Below are 14,469 nucleotides of genomic sequence, written 5' to 3'. Positions count from 1 at the left end.
ATTGAGCCTTGCGCAGGTGTTTCTTCTTCGTGTAGCACTGAGACTCAAGATGACCATCATTGTTGCAATAGGCGCAGTGTGGACGGGGGCGACCTGAGCCTCCAGAAGGAGTGGGCAAGAGCGGCGGAGCACTAGAGCGAGAAGTGGTCGATGGAGCACGAGTAGCAAGCACAGAGGGAACCTCCAGCAAACCAGCACCACGTAAGCGAGTCTCCTCTACACGAATCTCAGAAAGCGCCTCCATGAGAGAAATACGGCCACGAGCAAACAACTGAGCACGCCGGGGCTCAAACTCCTTACGGAGCCGAGACAAGAACTCATAGACGCGATGAAACTCCAAATTGGCCTGGACAGCCTGGCAACAGGGGCAGGTACGACACCCAGCACTACGGAGAGAATCAAGCTGACGCCAGATAGCAGAACTCTGTGCATAGAAGTCATCAACAGTAGAGTCACCCTGCTGAAGAGCATGCTCCTGACGGATCACAGAGAGGTATAGGGCATCACCAGAGGGCTGATAGCGCTCACGAAGACGGATCCACATCTCAAAGACAGTAGAAAGACCCAGAAATTCAGAAGCAAACTGAGGCAGAACACTAGCAGTGAGAACAGCTGCAGCACGAGCATCATCATCAAGCCACTGGGTGTAAGCAGACAGAGCACCATGATACAACTGAAGAGCCTCCTCATAAGCCAAAACCCTCTCATCATAAGCACGATCAGCAGCCTCATCAGCAACCTTAGCCGCATCCTTGGCGGCCTGATTAGCATCCGTAGGAAGAACCGATGGAGTTGGCGGAGTAGGGGCCACCGGAGGAACTGGACGTGGCGGACAGCAGACCTCGCCAGAAAGAACACCCCAAAGACGAATGCCACGCATGTGAATGCGCATGAAGCCAGTGAACTCGGTGTAGTTAGTACCATCAAAGATCACCGGACAGCGAGGGACAGCAACAAAACCCGATGCAGCAGACATTTTTTTTTGTAGATCCGATGAGAACAACCAGATCAGGATCAGGCGCTGGCTATGGAGCAGCTTTCGAGTGGGAGAGCAGCGCTGCTGGGAGATCGAGGCCGGCGGATCAGGCGCTGGCTATGGAGCAGCTGCGAGTGGGAGAGAGAGGCGGGCGGGGGCGAGCGAGGCGAGACCACCAGCGACCTGAGCGGGCCGGCGCCGGATCGGGCGTCCGCTGGAGAGGACGCGAGCGACGGGCGTCTGCGGGAGAGGGAGCGGAGGGAGATCGAGGCCGGCCCGTCGATCGGGACCCGGCTACAGGATCTTGGCAGCTGGCTCGGTCACGAGCGGAACCAGTCGGCTGGAAGCGACGGGCGTCCGCGGGAGATCGATGGAGTCCGATCGGGAGAGGAGGGAGATCGCCCCCTGCGGCCGGCTGCTTCGATCTGGCTAGGCACTCTGCTTCGATCGAGAGCGGCAGCAAAGATCTGGAGAGGAGGGATCGAATGCACGAGTTGCAGCGTGCGAAAAAATTAACCTAGCTCTAATACCATGTTAGGAATATGCAACTTGTATTCCCATGAGGCCATAGGCCGATATATATATACATGTACATGTGTGGAACATATGCAGGAAACCCCTCATACAACGAGATAAATACAAAGGGGTACATGACTTATATTATAACTCTAACAGAGACATCTCTGCTGTAGATCCCTCCGGGCCTTCTGGTTTGACTGGAAATTTCGCAGCAACCGCCATGAAAGCAGAACTGGATTTTTTTTAAATAATGGCAGTTAGACTAATGTTGAAACAATAACATGCGAATTAGAAGCAGTATACTTATTCCAGATAGGCTAGAATTTAATTCTCAATAAATTAAATAGGCTAGAAGTTTGCTTTCACCTAGAAAGATGGTCGGCAACATTCTGAGTAAGATATACACCCACAACCGAGTCAACAACTGATCCTTTCCAAGGAGAGAATCGTCTATCCCCTGTAAAGAGATCCAGTATTGAAGTTTATTGTGCAAGCCAAAAACGCATCTGAACTGTAACCTAACACACATGTAACCATAGTCTTGTAACAATAAGAAAGAGCCATCTCTTCCATTCATATATTGGGATGGTGCATGATGGTGGTCCATGTAACATTCTGAAGCATTGTTTTCTTAACTAAAATTCAGAAGCACTGTTCAAATGCAATCAACTGATCTTCTTTTCGGATGCAAACCCTAACTACTTCATTTTTTTTTCAGGATCAGTCTCACAAATGCAATTTAGACCATTATCACGATATAAACACATATCTGTCGCGTGTTACTTTCTACGAAAAAACTATGCTATGATGAGATGAGATCAATCTAAATATTTTAGGACCTAAATAAAAACAAGTTGCATGCTCAAGGAGGTAACGAACTTTTATGTGACCATAGGGAGTAGTATATACCAAAGAGAACGCACTACAAATTTGATGTTGAAACAGAATTCATACCCTGAACTAGGTGCATGCGAGCAATAAATGCATCGATTCTCCCCCGGAACACTCTTCTTTCCTCATCAAGCAACTTCTCTTTATCCTTGTCCATGCCTCCAGCATCATCACTCATATTTGGTGCAATTAGTAAGTTCCACATCAAAGAGGTTACTGGATCGATGTCCACCCTGGGTCGAGAACGTTTTTTATTTCCATTTCTCTGAAATGGTACGAGCGCATCAGATGTGCCTTTATTACAAGCAGCTGCCATAACTTTATCTGATTTGCTAATGTATAAAAGGTTGAAAATTTCAATTTCGGCGTCTAAAGGATCAGCTGATAGTGCTATAAGTTCAGTAATGGCTCCATCAATATGCTCGGAACCGATGCTTCTATAATTATCACGGTCAGAGATCTCCAAAATGCTTGGTCTCTCCATACTTCTTTTAGACTCCGACGTTGCCGCCTTAGTAGTAGTTCCTGCAGAAAGTTCAGAGCCACAAGAAATAGGCTCATTGTCGGTGCATTTGCCTTTTGACGATAAACGTTTTGCAGGACGAACAGTTTCTTTCCTTGTGCCTCTGCCTTTTGGCTTCCCATTGCTTTCTTCCTTTCTTGGACGGCCGCTCTTTGGCTTTTTGGTAGGGTTTGCTTCTTTGTTTTCTCCAGAAGCATCTAGCAAACGGCGTTTAGCTCTTGTTGATTTACTTACTGGTTTCCCAACAGCTTCAATTCCTGTGTGTGTGATCTGCTCGCCATGAATAGCAATGCAGTAGTTGTTCACAGCATCATCATAAGCAGACGCGCCATGTGTTTCTGGAACTGATTCTGGCCCGTTAACCATGCGTTTTTCGAAGTACTGGAGTTGATGAATACCACCACTGGGGATATAATTTTCTATAAATGGATTCTCAGTACCACTGGGCAATTGTGTGTGCTCTGCAGTCGAGTATCTTGGCTGTTTGCCAGGTAAAGCAATACTACAATCTTCGTCAATGGAGTAATGCAGAGTAGGTTCGACTTCCAAAGTCTGAAGTTGATGGCTTCCCATCGTCTGGATATTACGTATTTGGTAGTACATTGTTTCCTCCAAGAGAATTTATGTATCTGGACTGTTTGTCAGGCGAAGCAACAAAAACTGTGTCACTGGTGTCACACAGGGACAGGGTAGGTTGGTTATGTTGTTGGACCCTGATGAGTTCAGAGATCCCAGAGCTAATCATTCGTTGGTGACATCGTGATTTATCAAGGGCCAACGACCTCTGGACATCAGCCAAGGTAAAAGCTCCAGAGTTTGTTGCTGAAACTTCATTTGTATTCCACTTACTGGGAAGATGCGCTGACGAGGAAGAAAACTCGCCCACAGCTCCAAACTGCTGATTCTTTTGAGACTCTGGTCTCATCTGTTGGCAAGTTTCAGTAAGATAAGATCCTCGAGAACTGCTGGAATGGGGGTCATTATGGATTGTCCTTGAACTATTTGAGTGCACAAAGCTTGTGTCTAAAGAAACCATAGGGCCATTGACAGCACTATGCTCTCTCTGATTACCTACTGGTGCAGGAATATGGGGAAAATCGTAAGAATTATGAAGACCAAAAGAAGCTTCATTATGGTTGTTCTGATTGGTAGCAAAGCTCGAACCATCGCCCTGCACAGAAAATCCGTCCATTGTCACAGCTTCTCTTGTAAAAGCTTTGGGGTTGGCATTTATTGAGCTGCTGGTGCCCCCCCAATGACATGCCACCCGCGCATGAGTTCTTTTAGCTGCATATATTGATGACCGAGGATCCTCTGGATTGAAAGACGCTTCAGTAACCTGGGCTTGTGATGCTAGATCAGCATTTTTTCGCCGATCATCCTCATTGAACTTCAAGCTTCTCCTTGCTTTTATTTTTTCAGCTCTGTTCTGCATATCAGAATCTTCTGCTGGAGGTTGGTTCGTTGTTGCGTTTAGTCCCTTTTTGCGGACATATTTCCTCTTGCCAGTTGAGCGAGTCTCCTTCTCCTTGGCAGGCTTTGCAGTTGTATACTTCTGTATTTTGGTTATTTTTTTCTCTTTGACTACCTTGGGCCTGTGCTTTTTCCTCTTAGGTATTTTGTCTTCTTTTCTACTGAAGCCAGTACCTTCAGCCGGACCAGCTTCATTGTTTGTCCCCAGCTCAATGGGTGAATTCATCTGAGATGCCTGAAACTTGCCCTCGTCCATGCTAGCTATTTTTTCCTCAAAAACTTAGTGTTCATCTGTAAAAAAGATTTACAAAGACACCATGCAAAAAGGTTATATAATGTCCAAAAGAGCAATGATCGCAGTGTAAGTAAACAGTACAATGATCGTGCGGCTTTGCTTAAACACTAAGTTTTTGCGGAAACACGTAGTACTACGTGGTAACTTCTTCAACTCTCGCATCGGCATGTTTTCTGCGTGTACTAAGGACATAGATTCGAGAGTAACTCAGCATTTTCATCTTATCTCCTTCAACCTTCTTATTTAGGAAATATATGTCCCATTTCAAACCATCAAAGTTGGTTCTCCCTCCGTCCTAAAATTCTTGTCTTAAATTTGTCTAAATATGGTGTATCTGATACTAAAACGTGACTTGATACATCCGTATTTAGACAAATTTAAGACAAGAATTTTGGGACGGAGGGAGTATTTCAATGGGATGGAACATGATCTTCTCAAGGACTAGCAAAGATTTCAATGGGATGGAACAATACAAGCTTGTGTGACGACATTGCTTCGACGTTAAGCTTTTTGTGGAAGCATCATATAACACGTGACTTTTTCACTCTCGCTCGGCATCGTGATCCATGTGTGTGCTTCTTTTGTTAGAAATGCTAGCAACATATGGCACTACCCGCATGCCATCCAAACCTATTGGTCATTAACTTAGATGTTCCCAATGTTTTGGCTGCTATCCAAATTACTCTATTATTCCAAAGCCAATGAAATATTCCAACTATCCAGTTATTAACGTGTGTCCCATAGCGTGGCTTTGCTTAAACACTTAGATGTTCCCAAGGTTTTGGCCGCTATTTTGAATTACCCTATTATTCCAAAGCCAATGAAAGTACATGGTATCACGTGGTACCATCTTCAACTCTCACCTCGACATGTTTGCAACGTGTGCTAAGGACGTAGATTTGAGTCTAAGTTTTCGCCTTCAAAAACGCTTGGCAACATTGGGTAAGCCTTTATGAATAGGTCGGAGGTCTATCCTCCTTTTCGGGAAAAGAACTGCAAAGAGGACTTTGCTTTAGTGTTAAGCATTCAAGAAACACTCGGCACCAAGTTAAGTGTTGGCATGCCTAGTGCCATTACTCGCTTAGGGCATGAGGCTTGTGTGGCGGCATTGATTTGATGCTCAGCTTATTGTGGAAGCACCTTATAACCCATGCCTATTTCACTCATTGGTTGGTATCGTGATCCATGTGTGTGCTTGTTTTTAGACATGCTAACAACATATGGCACCACCCACATGCCATGTTCTGACTATTCGGTTAATAACACGTCCATAGCACGGCTTTGCTTAAACACTAAGTTTTTTTAGGAAACGCATGGTACTGTCTGCAGGGACAGAGCCAGGATCCAAGAAGGGGGGGGGGGGGGCAAACACAATTTACCAAGCTTTAGGGGGGCAAATATAAATTTAAAGGGTATATATGTAATTTTTTAAGGAAATCTCAAGGGTATATGTAAAACAATTTCAACCAGGGAGGGGGGCTCCCCTCACCCCTGGCGGTGGCTTCATGACTAACCATGTGGCGCCTTCTTCAACTCTCGCCTCGGCATGTTTATCACATGTGCCAAGTAGATAGATTCGAGAGTAAGTTGTCGCCTTCAAGAAACGCTTGGCGACATTGGTTAAGCGTTTATGCAGAGGCTGGAGATCTATCCTCCTTTTCGAGGAAAAAGTGTGAAGAGGACTTGCTTTAGTGTTAAGCATTCAAGAAACGCTTGGTGAAAAATGTCAATGTTGGCATGCCTAGAGCCATTATTCACTTAGGGGCATGAGGTTTGTGTGGCGACATTGCTTCGACGTTAAGCTTTTTGTGAAAGCATCTTATAACTTTTTACTCACTGCTCGGCATTGCGATCCACGTGTATACTTGTTTTTTAGAAACGCTAGCAACATATGGCACCACCCACATGCCATGCCAGCAATACGGTTAGTAACGCGTCGCGTGGCGCGATTTTGCTTAAACACTAAGTTTTTTTAGCATATATAAATGTGGTGCCGTGTGGCGACATTGTTTCAACGTTAAGCTTTTTGTGGAAGCGCCTTATAACCCGTGTCTCATTGCTCGGCATTGTGATCCATGTGTGCTTGTTTTTTAGAAATGCTAGCAACATATGGCACCACCCACACGCCATGTCCCGTCTATACGGTTAGTAATATGTCGCATAGTGCAGCTTTGCTTAAACAGTAAGTTTTTGAGGAAACTTGTGATACCGCATGGCGACATTGCTTCGAGGCTAAGCTCTTTGTGGAAGAACCTTATAGCCCGTGACTGTTTCACTCATCGCTTGGTATCGCGATCCATTTGTGTGCTTATTTTTCAAAAACGGTAGCAACATATGGCACCGCCCACACGCCATGTCCCGGCTATTCGGTTAGTAAGCGTCGTATAACGCGGCTTTGCTTAAACACTAAGTTTTTTAGGAAACACGTGGTATCGCATGGCGCCTTCTTCAACTCTCGCTTCGGTATGTTTGCCGCGTGTGATAAGGAGATAGACTCGAGCCTAAAGAGATAGACTCGAGGCTAAGTTTTGAGGAAGAAAATATGTCCCATTTCAACCCATAAAAATTGGTATCTCCATGGCAGTGGCGAGTCTAGTAGGTGAGCTTCATAGGGCTCTAGCCTACCCTCCAATTTTTTTTACTATACTACTACTCTTCTCTGCTTAGCCTATCAGCGAAACAATAGGCAACAGCCCACACGCAGGACTGCCCAACCAAAGCAACGAAGCACATAATGCACGCATCCAGGCTTCTGGACACGCCACACGCACTGCTCACGCTCCAGGTCCAGGGCTCCAGACCTAGCGTTGGTCGACGTTGGGGCGGCCGGCGGCGGACCACGTTGCAGAAAATTTCCAGTAAATACTATTACATGTTTTTAGTAGTATTCTGTGAAAGTTTGAGCATATTTGGACAAGGAAATTGTAGTCTTTACTGAAATTTTCCATAATACTACCGTAACATTGTCCCAAGGCTATTTAGCTAGGCAGATTCAAAATTTGGTTCAAACTATAATTCTTTTTCATAAATTCCACAAAAATCCCAGTGAACACTACATGTCTCTAGTAGAAATCTGGGAAAATCTTAGCTTATTTGAAAAAGGGAATTACGAGATGATGTTGTTTTTCTTCAAGCGATTGTTTCGGTTTTTTTCGCCGTTAACTTTGAGCCCATCCTCCAATTTCGTCCTGGATTCGCCACTGCTCCATGGGGATGGAACATCATCCTCTCAGGGGACTAGCTAATGATTTCGTCAAAGACGCGCTTGGGCGAAAGCAACGTACCAAAGCATCTGATCGGCTATCAAAACATGGTCACGGCCACAGACTATTATCTCCAGGAGTAAATGGGCATAAACATGGCAATAATCTTATAAGCATGCGCTGGATCACAAAGCATTAACCCGTCACTAAAATTGTAGCATTACCTGTTTCTTACACCTCCGAGCCAAACCAGACCCAATCCTGCAAGCTCTGCAGTCTCCTGCCGTCCTACGGAGCTGGATGCATCCGACAATCCACCCTAATAATAACATAAAAACTGTGAAATGGAAACAAGTGAACGAAAGAGCAAAACACAAAAGGAAACCAAGCCCGCAGGCGATGTGCACTTACTTCACTGGTGGAGCCAGAGCAGATCGGCCATGTACGACCTCGCGATGCGCGTCCCCCCGCGTCGGTGCTCGTGCAGAGACCTTTGGTGAGAAGTACGGAGCGTCGCTTCCTCCTAGGGTCCCAGTCCCCTCCTCTCCACCCCGGATCTGTGCGGTGCGGGGGAGAGAGAGAGGTGAGCAAGGGACAGAAAGGGAGGGAAACGAAAAGAGCAAGCAGGGGCGTCGCTGCAAGAGAGAGAGAGATCGCATTGTGCGGTCCGACCGAGCCGGTGGGCCCTCTCTTATAGCCTGCCGCATGCATGGTCGGTCACTCGGTTGGTGGCGTGTAGCGACACCTGTAGCCTTCACACCTCACCAAACCTGGTGCCGCATCGCGTACCACCAAACCAGCCCAAGCAGACAGGTTTCAGAGCCTTCGGCTTCTACGTCGTGGGCTCGTAATTGCCTGCCCGGCTCGGATCCAAACGGTGGCGATTCGGCGCTGCTCCTGGGCCCGGGCGGGCGAGATGCGGGAATCACTGAGCGTAAAGGCTATTTACTACTGTTGCCCGACCTTAGTTTTGAGACTTTGCGGCTGTTGCGGGGAACGATCTATTCTGCGACACCAATCTCCCGCCTTAAAAGCATGTCTAACGACATGGATTTTCAGCTCTCGGGTTTAGATGTACTTGGATGAATAATAAAATTCAAAAAATCATCAAAAGAAGTCAAAAAAACTGAAAAAAATTACTGTCAGCAAACATTGTTCACTGTTTTATCTATGTGCAAAGTTTTGTGAGAAGAAAACAATCGTGGTGCTCTAGGTGAAAAATAAAAAAATCGATGCTCCAAAAGTGGTTTTGTAAGCATTTTTTAGCACTGATTTTTTTGTCCAAATCATTACAAATGTTGGTACCATCATGAAATTTGCATGTATGTAGGAAACTAACCAATGTTTCTTGACAAAAAAACAGAAATAATAACTTTTGGATTGTTCATAGCAAGAGCATATGAGCTCGGGTGTAAACTGGCACTTTCACAAGTCTAATTCATCACTTAATTTGGCAACTCCTAATAACACACAACTAAAATTGAACTCCCAAAAAATCTGAGGCATTGGAGGATGGTATCTAACCCAGCTTCAATCTTAACTCTCAAAACTTGTTTTACAATGTGAACTTCATTTCAAACACAAACATGGCATAAACTCCATTAACTTATTCAATGTCATAGTACTGTACATAATCTGACGACTCGATAAACTCATAATTAAACATAAACTGCTACTTCTTATACTTATTCATCTAGAACACGATGAGGTGTCTCTTGCGCTTCTTCATAGTTTCCATGGTATAAACTTCCTCCCTACGAACTCTGTGGGGGATCATCCATGGATTATTGGGGTTTCTCGTCATTGTGGAACTCATAATTAAACATAAACTGCTACTTCTTATACTTATTCATCTAGAACACGACGAGGTGTCTCTTGCGCTTCTTCATAGTTTCCATGGTATAAACTTCCTCCCTACGAACTCTGTGGGGGATCATCCATGGATTATTGGGGTTTCCATGGTATAAACTTCCTCCCTACGAACTCTGTGGGGGATCATCCATGGATTATTGGGGTTTCCATGGTATAAACTTCCTCCCTACGAACTCTGTGGGGGATCATCCATGGATTATTGGGGTTTCTCGTCATTGTGGAAGTCGAGGGAGGAAATTACCGTGATGTTATTGCTCCTCTTAGTGGTCTTGGTAGCCTCCTCCTCGACAATCTTAGCCTCTAGCTCGACAAGGATGGTGTCAAGCTCCCTCCGACGGGCCTCGTCAACGGCAATTGCAGTATTCTGTGCCACAACCTCCTCTTCCTCGGCATCGACCTTCACCTCCACCTCTAGCTGGTCCTATGGAAGGTCTTTTGCAAGTACCCAAACAATACTATAATAATGTATGTGGATTTGTACGAGAATAGGATGTAATCTTAGGTTATCGGATAGATAAAGTGGAGTGATTTTACCCATGTTCGAGCCCATGCGATGCAAGTAACCACTCCAGTCCTGGTTGTCTACAGTTATATCAAGGAACAATAAAACAATGATTGCAAAGTGTGGATCTGGGGACTTCGATATGGAGTCGCTGGGTTTCGAGGTGCTCGAACTATACAGAGCATCATAGATCGAATCTATTCTAGGCAAAACTAGGGCTTCGATTCAGCCGTCTTGGTCATTTTGGTATTTATAGCTAGTCTTGGTCGGTTTGACCTTCCTTTGCCTCGATCTCTTGGTTCCGCACGTCTTGGACTTTGCCTTGCATAGAAATCCAAGTGTCGTCCTTTCCTATAGTTTTTTAGGGTTACCTGTTTGGGGTACTTACTCGTCCAGATGTGTACTCTTAGCGGGACGTGTTCATGGGCATGCAAGGCCTGCCTTAGGTTCATGTGATACGTTATAGCGTATAATTTGCTTGTTTCGTGCTATAATTATATTACTTTAGCATAGTCTTGGTACCAATTTTTATTTTTTTGTGGACTAGCCTATTAATTTAGTGCCAAATGTCAATTGTTGTTTTATGATGTTTTTGGACTTTTCAGAAAAATCAATTCTACGGAGCTATAGAATCGAGAGAATGCAAAAAATGAGTCGGGAATCATCCTAGGGCACCTGGCACTGCTTGGGGGGGGCATGAGGGCCCATCGTGGCTAGCCGGCATAGCCAGGTGTGTCTGCATGGGCCCTAGTGGACTCCATTCCACCGCCTCTTTCTTCCTACGTCTTTATATTGCTTCGATAACCCTATATTAATTATCAAGGAATTTTTCCTCCGCCGTGCCTCTATGTTCCACCGCGATCCAATCTGGAGGTCACCGATACTCTGTTGGAGGGGAAATTCATCATGGTCGTCATCTACATCAACCTTTATACTGCCATGATCACTTGTGAGTGGTTTTCTTTGGACTATGGGTCCAGAACAATGCCTATACGGTACTGATAATCCCCAAGTGTTGTGAGTTATTGTAGCACTCTCCAAGTTGGATGTGGAAGTATACACTACAAGAAAAAGACACGTCTATGACATTTTGGTCCGAAAGAAAATACTTTTTGTCATGGAAGTGACACTTCCATGACGATAATAGTGACAAGAACATGTATCATCATTGATGTGGTGGGCACCTACTTCTATGACTAAAAACTATGACAGAAAATGGGCTTTTCGTCTTGGGCGGGCTGGTGGCGCACCTACATGGAGTTCTTTAGGCCTTCCATGACGTAAAAAATCATGGTAGAAGTGGCGGCAAGAATTTTTGGGGGATTTCTCCGCCTCGTGGGGTATACGGTGGGTGGTTGGTCCCGAGCAATGTAGGGGTGGTTTGCGTGTGTTCGAGCGATCCCTTTGCATTACTGAACCTGAGCGAGCCCTTTGAATTACTGAACCCGAGTGATTGATGTGAGACTTGATCGATCGAACATTGCTCGTATGGGAGGCCCTCAATCAATGCAAGTCTCTCAATAGGCTACAACTTGCCAACCTTCTGTTGCCTACTGAAGTTCGTTCAGAATTTTTGAACAGTTTCAGTTGGTGACACCGAGTGTGGAAAGAGCTTAGGTTGTGAAAGCGCGGGTTTGCTCCCGGAGTGGGGTGAATGGGAGATTTTTAGAAATTCGTTAAACTCTGAAGAATTTGACAAAGAACAGAGTGTGAAGAAATAGAAACACAAGGCTACTAGTTCATCACAGAAGCGGAAAGCATGCATACAAGATACATATAGGTGAATAACATGCAATCATATGAGCATACAAGCATGAAGAGGATGAATTGAAGAAATGAAAGGTAGCATGATGAAAGTCTTCAGTTCAAATTCGTCAGAGGGTAGATCACAAATTCTTCAGCAGCGGAATAAATAAGGGTAGGGATGAGGAATTTGAAAGCAGGTAGGCTCCGTGAAGACACAACAATTTGGTAGACCAGTTCCAGTTGTTGTATCAACTGTACGTCTGGTTGAGGCGGCTGAGACGAACTCAGAGGACAATTAGTCCTTACTGTATTCCTCTTGAGTCAAGGTCGCTTAGACCTCGCCAAATCACTCGTGGTAAGTCTTCAAGGTAGACTTCCAAAACCTTCACAGACTTGTTCACCGGCACACCACAATGACTCTTGGGTGCTAAGAACACGACGCCTAATCATCTGGAAGAATGACAATCTTCAAAGGTAACAGGCGTCGGATCACATAGATCAATCTCTTCAGTGATGCTCAATCACTTTGTCTCTAGTTAGGTTTTCTCTCGTTTAGGATTCTCTCAAAGTCGTCAGAGGATGGGTTGCTCTCAAATGACAAGTGTAAAGTTCTCTCTAGAGTAGCAAACCAACAAGTGGTTGTGGTGGGCGGCTATTTATAGCCAGGGGCAACCCGACATGAATTGTCATAAATGCCCTTCTCAAACATGGCCACTGTGAGGATAAGGATCCACTCGACAGTTGGCACGCGGCGCAGCAATAGTCGGAAAATTGAACTCTCAATTTCGCCGGGGCACTCAATTTCCTCATGATAGGCATATCGCAGTGGCGACATCCTAACTCCTCAGCCTGACCAAATTCGTCAACGACTAGATGAACTTCGTCACTGTCGCTAACAAATTCGTGAGTATTCGTGAGTTGTTCCGGAGATTTTCAAAGGCTTCACTCGAAGCAGCTTGTGTATGTATAAGTTTGATCAACACTTTGGAAATGTGAATATGATTCACCTAGACCCCCTTTAACAATATTGTTTTTCCTATGACTCAAAATAAGAAGAAAGAAACTACGAAAACAAAAGTCTTCAAGCTTCAGTCTTCACGTCAATTTCCTCAAAGGTCGTACGAGTTTCATCACCAAGTTCTTCATTTGAAGAAATACATTTTTGGGGGTTGTCTTCCATGGGTTAAAACAAATCTTCAGGGACTTTAACTCCTATGTATACTCACAAACACATTAGTCTCTCAACCCATTTGTCTTCAATACTCCAAAACCACTAAGGGGGAACTTGATGCACTTACAGTCTTCCCTTTTTTGGTGATTAATGACAAATTGGTTAGGTTTTCAATGGGAGTAAATAATGAAAGTGTAAGTACTGAGTATGAAGAAATTGGTTATAAGATATTGAGAAACTCCCCCTGAAGATGTGCATATGAAGAATTTGCTTTGAATTGCAAATGCACATGGCATGTTGGAATTGTGGAGATCTCCCCTATATTTTGGAATCCAATCATGCATGATCATAAGATATTGAGGAATTTAAATGCATGATGAAAATTGGTGTCTGACGAAATTGTATATATATACATATAGGGTCGCGCTATTCGTCACCCTGGGTGAGGAATAGTTATTCTTCACCCCCTTCTATTTTACCATCAATGCACCGTAATTTTACGTTCCATAAGTTTTGTCTTATTTCTGACGCAAAAAGAGACCGTAAGAAAATATATAATCGCCGTAAAAAATATTTTATATTATGTAAAATTACAAACGTAAAAACATAGTTTAAAATACACATAAACTGCAAATTTTCTTGTCTTAGGACCTATATTTTTATTTTCTTATGTCAAATTTTACGTAGTGAATCAATAGGAATGTAACTATTTGAATTCCAAACGTAATTTAATTATGAAATGATCGTAAGATTACCTCGGGGTGAAAATAACTTATTCTGCACCTTGGGTGATGAATAGTAACACTATATATATATATTATGTACTCCCTCCTTCCATCGTGTTTTTTGAGGCTAACTTTGACCAAATATTAGAGCAATAATATATGACATGCAACTTACACAAAGCACACCGTTAAATTCGTGTGTAAAAGGAGCTTTCAAGGATATTATTTTTACATTATGCATGTCATGTACTATTAATCTTGTCAATAGTCAAAGACGGTCTTAAAAAACACATTAAACTCTATATAGATGGAAGAAGGGGGTATATAGGACAACACTATTCTAATCATAGAATAATTATTTGGATCACACCGCGCCTATACAGGGCCCGATGGGATCTTGCCGAACTCCCGAACAACCACCACCAGCCCCCGTTCGCCAACTTCCCTAGATCCCATCCCCGCTGATCTCCCGCTCCGCCATGGCCTCTTCCCTGGCTCCGCATCCCAATGCCGCCCCCTCGCCGGATCCCGCCTACTCCCGCGGCCACGCGCCGCCCCACCTGCAGCGGCGCC

The 14,469-nt window shown here is 44.5% G+C and overlaps 2 pseudogenes across 1 annotated transcript; both read right to left on the bottom strand.

Moving 5' to 3' along the window:
• Window positions 1-36: 36 nt before the first annotated feature.
• On the bottom strand, window positions 37-1,423 carry LOC147959914 (uncharacterized; annotated as a pseudogene).
• A 94-nt stretch (window positions 1,424-1,517) lies between these two features.
• LOC147959913 (protein ROS1A-like) lies at window positions 1,518-8,555 on the bottom strand (annotated as a pseudogene). The gene is made up of 6 exons (XR_015612266.1): window positions 8,292-8,555; window positions 8,105-8,199; window positions 5,541-7,977; window positions 2,450-4,673; window positions 1,862-1,952; window positions 1,518-1,727 (listed from the first exon to the last, which is right to left on the bottom strand). The product of XR_015612266.1 is annotated as a protein ROS1A-like (transcript).
• Between the last annotated feature and the right edge of the window lie 5,914 nt (window positions 8,556-14,469).

This window comes from Triticum urartu, chromosome 7A (assembly GCF_056163025.1).
Source record: "Triticum urartu cultivar PI428250 chromosome 7A, HENAU_Tu73, whole genome shotgun sequence".
NCBI lineage: Eukaryota > Viridiplantae > Streptophyta > Magnoliopsida > Poales > Poaceae > Triticum > Triticum urartu.
The sequence above is the reverse complement of the archived record's forward strand: the minus strand, read 5'-3'. Positions and strand labels throughout refer to the sequence as shown.